Consider the following 10,115-nt stretch of genomic DNA (forward strand, 5'->3'; position numbering starts at 1 on the left):
TGGGATCATGACCTGAGCCGAAAGCAGAGGCTTTAACCCACTGAGCCACCCAGGCGCCCCTATATATGGGTTTTAGATGCAGGTGTTTCACCAACATGAATGTCCAGAGGAATATGTAAAAGTCATGTGAGAGATAGGAAATTTTTGTTTTGTTTTGTTTTTGTTTTTTCTTTTTTTTTTTTTTTAAGATTTTTATTTATTTATTTAACAGAGAGAGATCACAAGTAGGCTGAGAGGCAGGCAGAGAGGAAGGGAAGCAGGCTCCCTGCTGAGCAGACAGCCCGATGCAGGGCTTGATACCAGGACCCTGAGATCATGACCCGAGCGGAAGGCAGAGGCTTAACCCACTGAGCCACCCAGGCGCCCCTGTTTTTGTTTTTTCTTTTATTTCTTTCTTTTCAGCGTAACAGAATTCATCGTTTATGCACCACACTCAGTGCAGGAAACGTTTTTATTGCACGGGATATCGGGCATCTAAGTTCAGGAGTACCCCCCCCACACACATCATTGAGACAACCCTCCACCCACAGAAGTGCCCATTGTGACCCATAGGGGACAGTTCCGAGGCCACTGAGAATCACTGGGATGGGAGGAGCATAAGTGAGAGAGGAGAGAGTTAAGAAATGCACGACTGGGCTCAGGACGGTTGAGTTGAGCAGCAACCAGGGTGCGGGTGAGCGAGGGTACGCATGCACTGGGTTCCCATCGCCTCGCTGGTGAAGCAAGTGAACCTGGGACACCGCTCGCCTTTTGTCCAAGTCCCACTTTTTAGCCCCTTTACTACCACCTTAGAGTCAAAACGATTTCAAAATATCCAAAAATGGCATTTAAAAAAAAAGCTATAATGTTCTCTTTGGGACTTAGAGTTCTGAAGAGAGTTTATCGCTTCTTGGAAGGCATGGTAGCCATACGAATCGGATCTCTGAAATGTTTGCATACTGTTGGGTCCAGAATGTCACTTCTAGAAATCTATCCTAAAAAAAAAAAATAATCTCTATGAGATGATAGCTACAAATATGCCTGGTTTATGATTGTAAAATCAAGTTTTTTGGATCAAGCTTGGTTTATGATTATAAAAATGGAAAACCATCTAATTATGCCATAGTAAGGGATTGGTTGATTTGCAGCTACAATGTGCTTTTTAAAAATATTTTATTTATTTATCAGAGAGAGAGCTAGCCAGCAAGCGCATGCCAGAGCAGGCGGGGAGGGGTGAAGGAAGCCGCAGACTCCCTGCTGAGCAGGGAGCCCGACGTGGGACTGGATCCCAGGACCCCTGATCATCACTTGAGTTGAAAAGCAGATGCTTAAGCAACTGAGCCACCTAGGCACCTGCCTCCATGTGCTTTTAAGAGTTAAAAATCTGGTGGTTAAAGGGGCACCTGGACGGCTCAGTGGGTTAAGCACCCAACTCTGGATTGCTGCTCAGGTCTGATCTCAGGGTGGTGACATTTAGCCCTGCATCAGGCTCTGCGCTCAGCAGGGAGTAGGAGCCTGCTTGAAATTCCCTTCCTCTCCTTCTGCCCCTCTTCCTGCTTGTGTGTACTCTGTCTGTAGAATAAATAAATACATTTTTTTAAAAAATCGGGTTGTTAAAAATATTTAACCACCTGTAGGGAAAGGGTTACAAAATAAGAGGTATCTTATGATCTCATTTCTATACATTTTAAAAATATGTACATGTGTAGCAGAAGTGTATCTCTGTGAGATGATATATAGACTTATTAATAGGGATTTTTGTGGGCTGTGTGATTGTAGAATATTTTCTTTTTTAAATATTGACTGATCTGGGCGCCTGGGTGGCTCAGTGGGTTAAGCCACTGCCCTCGGCTCAGGTCATGATCTCAGGGTCCTGGGATCAAGTCCCACGTCGGGCTCTCTGCTCAGCGGGGAGCCTGCTTCCTCCTCTCTCTCTCTGCCTGCCTCTCTGCCTACATGTGATCTCTCTCTGTCAAATAAATAAATAAAATCTTTAAAAAAAAATAAAAAAATAAAAAGACTGGCAAGATTTATCAACAGTTAAGCCGGTTGTGCAGGCAGCTGACAAGGCCCTGTGGACTTCTTGACACCGAACTTGACACTGAGAGAAGCCGAGAGCTGTCACATTAAGCATAGAGCTCACTGAGCACCCCGCCATGGGACAGTCTGCCTTTGTGTGTCCTGGTTGCTTAACAACCATTGGCCAAGTACTACAGCAATGCGGATTCTGCCCCTTTATTTAATAGCACTTGTTGGTGGTCCCCAGACGGTAGTGAAGTATTGACTATCAAGATAATAGTCATCCCTTAAATATGCTGAGTACTTGCCTGATCCATTTTCTTAAAAAAATATATTTTTTAAAAATATTAAAAAAATATTTTTAAAAATATTTATTTATTTCAGATTTATTTATTTATTTGAGAGAGAGAGTGTGTGCATGAGCAGTGGGAGGGGCAGAGGAAGAGGCAGACACAGACTCCCTGCTGACCAGAGAGCCCCATGTGGGGCTCGATCCCGGGACCCTGGGATCATAACCTGAGCTGAGCGAATGCTTAACCAACTGAGGTCTACTGAGCTACCCAGGCGCCCTCTCTTGATTCATTTTTGAAGCATACCTGGAAGACAGAAGTTTCTAGTTGTTTTTCTAATGAAGACAGCAAGGCAGCAAGACGTTTAACGATTTGCATATTTACCAAATTCCGGTATAGTGCTTGTTACGAGTCAGGCCCTGTTCTAAGTGCTTGACAAACGCTGATCTGTAGAAGCGTCATATCAGCCCTATGACATGAACGTTGTCACTATGCTCCTTTTAAAGAGGAGGAAAGCCATTTAGACCAAATCCCCAGGGTCACAGAGCTAGAGAGGGCTTGAGCAGGGATTTGGAACCAGACAGACGGGTTCCAGAGCCCAGGGGCACTGCTGCCTCTCCCCCACCCTGGTCTTAGGTTTCCAACGGCTGCTTCTGGTTGGAGGATCAGCTGCTGAAAATAACGGAGTAACTTAAGGCGAGGCTGATCAGCAGAGCTCTTCGTGGGGGGAGAATGAGGCCGCACTTGGCAGGCCGTGGGATGTGATGCAATCCGTGGGCTGATGAAAGACGCAACCACAGCCGAGGAAAGACTCGCCCTGCTCCAGTCGGACCACACAGTGCAGGTCGAAGGCAAGGCCACGCCTGGAGGGCAGATCAGGAGACCATTTGTCCGTGAAGACACTGTGGCATCTCTTAGTTAACTTCCCTTGGAGTCCTGTCTTGAGTGGGTACATCTTACTTCCATATTTACAGAATGCAAAGCAAACTTCTTTGGCATCTCCTTGTTCTTAGGACAAATTAAATCCTTGATGAGGTCTGACCTACTGCCTGTCTCGTTCCCATTTCTCAAAAGCATCTTTACCTGGTTGTGTGCCTGCTTCTCCTTAACCAATCAGCCGCCCAGCTAGCCGACTGTATCTACAAGGATTTTCCACGTGTTGCTTACATATATACTTACACGTGTAGTTCATTTCCTTAATGCCTGCACCCCCCACCCAGAACACAAGCTCCAAGACAGCCCGCATGCCTCTCTGTCACCTGTGACACCAGCAGGCTCAGGATGTTCTGTGAACTCAGTGTTGATAAATGTTTGCACTTGCTGGACATAAGTTCTTCAATAGCTTCAGTGTCCCGTAGCAAATACCGGAAAGTGGAAATAAATTTTTCTTAAATCAAAGAAAGATCATTGCTTAATAGGCAATCACCAACATCTGGCATTTCTTCTGTTCTTTCCATAAGGAGACATTGTCAACCATCCTCAGGAGTAGAGAGAATGAAGTCCCATGTGGGCACCACTACTACCTGTAAGAGTTATCAGCTCGATGGCCCCCTGTGCGTCCTGCACACATCCTACAAAGTCCCACAGCGACGCCACCACAGTCTCTGAATTATTTTAAAGCTACTCCCAGACATCAGATGATCTCAATCGTAAAAACCTCAGCATGTCTCTGTTACAGACAAGAACTCTTTTAAAAGTGACTTTAATAGTGTTTGTGCACCTAAAAAGTTCTTTAATGTCACAGAATGCCCAGTGTTTAAATTGCCTAAATTATCTGATAAATGTCCTTTTTTTTTTTTTTTTTTTTTCAGTTAGTTGGTTTGAGATCCGGTTAGGATCTACAGGTTTCATTTGGCTAAAAATTCTCTTAAATCTCTTAACATGTGACATCTCCCTTGTCCTCCCTTGTCCTGTTTTTAAATCCTGCCACTTGGGTTTTTTTTAATTAATTAATTAATTAATTAATTTGAGACACAGAACTTGAGCGTGAGTTGGGGGAGGAGCAGAGGGGGAGGTTGAAGCAGGCTCCCTGCTGAGCAGGGAGCTTGACAAGGGGACTGGATGCCTGGCCTCCAGGATTGTGACCTGAGCGGACACTTAGCGGACCGAGCTCCCCAGGCGCTGGTGGCCATTTGGCTTTTAAAGACACTACCTCTTCTCTCCTGTACTGCTTTCCCCATTTTTTGATTTTACAGATCGCATTATGCCAGCTGGTAGGAAGTCTAGAGCCTTCCTGGAATTCTGGTTGGGTTTGGAGGCCAGAATATTCTGCAGGTGGGTGAGAAGCCTGGGCTGATTTCAGGCAGGAGGTATGGGGCTGCTGCTTGATCAGGTGCTCTCAATTTAGTCCTGCTTTCTGAAGTTCCCGGTGGCTAGATCCATTATTTAATGCCTCGGATATAAAAACTGGAGGATTCTTTCTGTATTTATTAGCAGAAACTGTCCCATAAAGAACTTTCCCTCACCAGCTATTGGTTTACAGTGAAATTCAGTCTGTACAGGAGAGTCTGGATAAATCCTTGATTCTTTTACTAGTTTTTGGAATAATTATTACTGGGCATCTCTTAGCTTCTAGGTCTTTCCAGTGGGGAGAATAAGGATGTAAAGCTTTTTTTTTTTTTTTAAGATTTTATTTATTTGGGGGGCCTGGGTGGGTCAGTGGGTTAAAGCCTCTGCCTTCAGCTCAGGTCAAGATCTCAGGATCCTGGGATCAAGCCCCACATCAGGCTCTCTGCTCAGCAGGGAGCCTGCTTCCTCCTCTCTCTCTGCCCGCCTCTCTGCCTACTTGTGATCTCTGTCTCTGTCAAAGAAATAAATAAAATTTTTTTTAAAAAAGACTTTATTTGTATTTGAGACAGGTAGTGAGGGATAGCACATGAGCAGGGGGGAGAGGGAGAAGAGGTTCCCTCCTGGGCAGGGAGCCCGATGCTGGGCTCCATCCCAGGACAACTAGGGTTATGATCTCAGCCAAAGGCAGACGCTTAATGACTGAGCCACCCAGGTGCCCCAGGATGTATATCTTTTAAGGGGAAGATAGATGTGAGTTTGTACTGCTATTTCCAGTTCAAATTCAGGACCACCAGGCTTTGACCTCTTTGATTTTATATTTGTGTCTCTTTTATGCAGCAACTCTTGGTTCCTAATGATATTAAAATGTATTCACTTTGTGTGTGTGTGTGTGTGTGTGTGTGTGTGTGTTTAGTCTCAAAGAACAATAACATGGATAACTGGGAAAAATTTAAGGGTTTTTTTGGCAAATGTTCTGTTCAATAGCTCCAGGCCATTCTCTGTGCGATTATGTCAGCAACTAGGTATACGGTTAAATTCATTTGTTGCTCATTTCCATTTTTATTCCATTTTGTTTTATGGTTATATAAAACATTTATATGGTTCCAACGTCAAAATAGCCCCTAGCCATAATCCTTCCACCAGCATGGCGTCTAGCACATCAAACACACTCAAGCATTCACTGACGTTTTTCATCTGGATATGTGATCATTCTACTGTACGTCATTTGCGGGGGTGGGAGTACAGTTTGGGGGGTTGGAAGCAGCTCCCATCATGAAAGCCAAAGGCACATAAGGACCATGATTAACTCTCAAGTTCAGCTTGATTGAGTACTTTTGGGGAAACTTTGCAAAGGAAAAGCCAAAAACCGTATTTCGCCCAGTCCTCCGTCTTCACCCAGCGAGCGGAGAGCCCTGGCAGACAGGAGTGCTAGAGACAGAAGGAAGAGTATCTCATCTCCCGTTCCGCCAAGCTCTGAAGTCCTCTTCTTCTTCTTCTTTTTTTTAACCAGAGCCTGTCAATGTTTATTTTCCTATAAGTTAGGAAATGATAGGATTCTTTTTCTTGTTTAGAATTGAGATTATTGGGGCGCCTGGGTGGCTCAGTGGGTTAAAGCCTCTGCCTTCAGCTCAGGTCATGATCTCAGGGTCCTGGGATCGAGCCCCACATTGGTCTCTCTGCTCAGCAGGGAGCCTGCTTTCTCCCTCTCTCTCTGCCTCCCTCTCTGCCTACTTGTGAACTGTCTGTCAAATAAATAAATCTTTTAAAAAAATTGAGATTATTAACATATAACATTATATTAGTGTCAGGGATACAACATAACGATTTGACATTTGTACATGTCTTACAATGATCAGCGCAATAAGTCTAGATTAACAGCCAACACTACACAGTACCTTTTTCCCTTGTGATAAAGCACATTATTTTTAATTTTTTAATTTTTATATATTTTTAAAAAGATATAAAAAGATCTTTAAAGATCTTTAAAGATAAAAGATTCTTGAAGATATAAATGTTTTTTTTAAAGATTTAAAAGATATATTTGTTATTTATTTGTCAGAGAGAGAGAGACAGCATAAGCCGGGGGAATGGTAGGCTGAGGGAGAAGCAGGCTCCCCGCTGAGCAGAAAGCCCGACAAGGGGCTCAATCCCAGAACCCCGGGATCAGCACCCAAGCCAAGGCAGATGCTCAACTGACTTAGCCACCCAGGCATCCCGGTGTGATGAGCATTTTAAAGATGAGATCTACTCTCTTGGCAACTTTCAAATATACAATACAGCATCCTTAACTAGAGTCATAACATCCCCCAGGTCCAACTACGTCATGGCAGACGGCACCATCGCCTTCTTTGGATGGCGGCATGATCTTCCATGCTGCCCGTAGACCACATCTCCTGCCTGCACTTGCCCACTGTCGGACACTGGGATCATTTCCATAAATGGCTATTGTGCACAATGCTGCAGAGAATGTAGTGTTTTCATTTTCTTCACAGAGATGCCCAGAAGTGGCATTGCTGTCTTCCATGGTAGCCACAACAATTTCTATCCCCACCCACAGTGCACCAGGGCCTCCTTTTCTCCACCCTGTCCCTAACACATGTTATTCTTTATTCTTCTCTTAAGATGGTCTCTTCCTCAGGTTCCTGCCTTTTGTAATTATTTCTCCGTCTCCCTGCCCTCTCCTCCCCCGGAGGCAAGAGTCCTTTGTTAATGTTCTAGCACAGATGAGATCATTATGGCCCATAGCCAACGACCGTGAACTGCAACCTTAGCATGTCACCACTCATACAATACCTGAAGTGTCCCGAACCTTCAAGGTCACTTCCAATTCCAGCTTTGAGATTTCTGGCAAAGAAAAAAAAAAAAAGAAAAGAGTGCAAAGAAAATATCTTACTTATTAAAAATTGGATAACCTGGGGGCGCCTGGGTGGCTCAGTGAGTTAAAGCCTCTGCCTTCGGTTCAGGTCATGATCTCAGGGTCCTGGGATCGAGCCCCACGTTGGGCTCTCTGCTCAGCGGGGAGCCTGCTTCCCTTCCTCTCTCTCTGCCTGCCTCTCTGCCTACTTGTGATCTCTGTCTGTCAAATAAATAAATAAAATCTTTATTAAAAAATAAAAAATAAAAATTGGATAACCTGTTTCTCCATTGTGAATTTACTATTTTATCCAGTGTGACTAGTATCCTGTAAGGAAAAGTTGCCTCTTCTCCCCTACTTATTTAGTCAATTGTGTATTTATGTCTGTATGGATTCATGGGTATTGATTTTCTTTAATGGGTTACAATCCACTTCTGTCACTATTTATTTTATTGTTCGAATAATAGGGGGTTGGAGTAGGAAGGAGAAGACTTCAAGAGCAATGCAAAGGATACAGGACTAGCAGATAGAAAAGGAGGAGTCTCCTTGTTGGAGAGAGTGTTGCTTGCTGGATGGCAAAGGAGTTCATGGAGCCACCATCTGTAGAGGGATCATCCAGTAGGGACAGGGGATACTTAGCTCAAGTGTTTAAGAGCCATCATGAGACCCTTCCACGCTCTCTCCTTTCCTGCCGCATTGACCATGATGGTTACATATTCAAATATTAGAGTGTCATCCTGGGTTTTTGAGTAACATAGTGGATAAAGTCCCTCTGGACGATCCATGCTAGACATAGACCATGAGTCCTCGCCTATGTCTAACCTCTGTTGTAGTCATAGACTGATACTTGAGACTCATGTGTTACTGCAACATTGCCTGGTCAGTCTGTCTGGCCTCGTACAGTGATACAAACTTTGAGGAACAATGCTGTACACGGTTCCCTTCATTATTCTTTTATTCTTATAAAATCCTACATCTTGGGGCGCCTGGGTGGCTCAGTGGGTTAAACCGCTGCCTTCGGCTCAGGTCATGATCTCAGGGTCCTGGGATCGAGTCCCACATCAGGCTCTCTGCTCAGCAGGGAACCTGCTTCCTCCTCTCTCTCTCTCTCTCTCTGCCTGCCTCTCTGCCTACTTGTGATCTCTCTCTGTCAAATAAATAAATAAAAAATCTTAAAAAAAAAATCCTACATCTTAAATCTTTATAGCGTTTGCGTAGCAACAACACACAGAGGGTGTAGGACCTGCTTCTTGCAAATAGGAAGCAAAGAACTTACATCCAGTCTGCTACCGTCTACAACTACAAGTTCCCCTAAAGGAAGCAGAAGCTACCCAGAACTCAAAGAACAGGCACTAACAGAACTCTTCTTCCCATGTAATCAAATGCCCATTTCAACAACCAGGATGTTCTTAAGCATTCAGTGGAAATGGAAATTAAATCAAGGCCACTTCCTGCTCCCATTCCTCCAATAGCTTCTCATCCCATTCAAAACAAAATTCCATTTCTTCCTAAGAAAAACAAAAAATTCCACTGGGGTCCTCCTTTTCTGGTCTCTCTCTTTTCTATTTCATTTCTTCTGGCCCTCTGCCTGCTTTTTGCCACCAAAGTCTCTTGGTCTTTTTGCTATTCTTCTGATGTACAAAATTTCTTTCCACCTCAGGGCATTTGTATTGGTCGATCCCTTTGTGTGAAAAGCTCTCCTGGGGATTTTGGCAGTTTGCTTCCTGATTGCATTCAGGTCTCTGCTCACATGTCCCCTCCTCAGAGGAGCCTTTCTGACCCTCCTCCCTTATTCTCTATCCCCTCATCCTGTTTAATTTTTCTTCACACCATGTATTGTTGGTATTATATGTTTGTGTAATATTTATGTGCGCTTGTTAATTACCCCCATTAGATTATTAGCTCTGTGAGACACAGTCTATGTTCTACGTGTTCCTTGCTCGATCCCCAGTGCCTCCAACAGTACCTAACACACAATCAGTTGTCAAGAAATAGGGTTAAATGAATGAATGACTTTATGTCCCCATGTCCTGCATTGCTCTTGGACACACAAATCAGTAATACCCCGGTGCAAGTAACTCCCAGTTTCCTATTTCTAGCCATATGTTCCAGATTTACAACTCCAGCTTCCTGGCGGACATGTACGGATAAGGGTTCCACTGCCACCTCCAGGCCAACATATCCCAAACCATCCAGGCCAGCTGCTACTTGTGACCCAGGCATCTGACCTCTGACCCTTTGCCTTCCTTTTCCTTCACCCTTCACATTCAATCTGCAGCAGCATCTCACTTCCATCCCTACCTTTTAATGGCCCTGGTCACTCCTTTGAGGAGTGCTCTTCTCACGGGAGGAATCAACAAGGTCTCTCAGTTGACGCTCCTGCCAGTGTCAGATTCCTTCTTCTAACCATTCTGACAACTGGTCATGCTTTGAACTTTGGATTTGAATACTTTTGGTGACACCAGTAGGGAATCATCTCATGGGACAATTCTTATTGTTAGGAAATTCATTGTTATACTGAACTGAAATCCTTATTCACACACACGCACACAATAGCTCTTTCTCGTGGAACATGGCTGGCATGAAAATGTGCAAAGATGTATCCAGTTCTCTACAGTTTTACTGTTCAACCTATTTTCTGGGTTTCTTCCTGACAGAAGGATTATTATACCTCACTCTGTTGA

The sequence above is a fragment of the Mustela putorius genome, unplaced genomic scaffold (genome assembly GCF_011764305.1).
Source record: "Mustela putorius furo isolate JIRA1106 unplaced genomic scaffold, ASM1176430v1.1 tig00003836_pilon_pilon_pilon, whole genome shotgun sequence".
Taxonomy (NCBI): domain Eukaryota; kingdom Metazoa; phylum Chordata; class Mammalia; order Carnivora; family Mustelidae; genus Mustela; species Mustela putorius.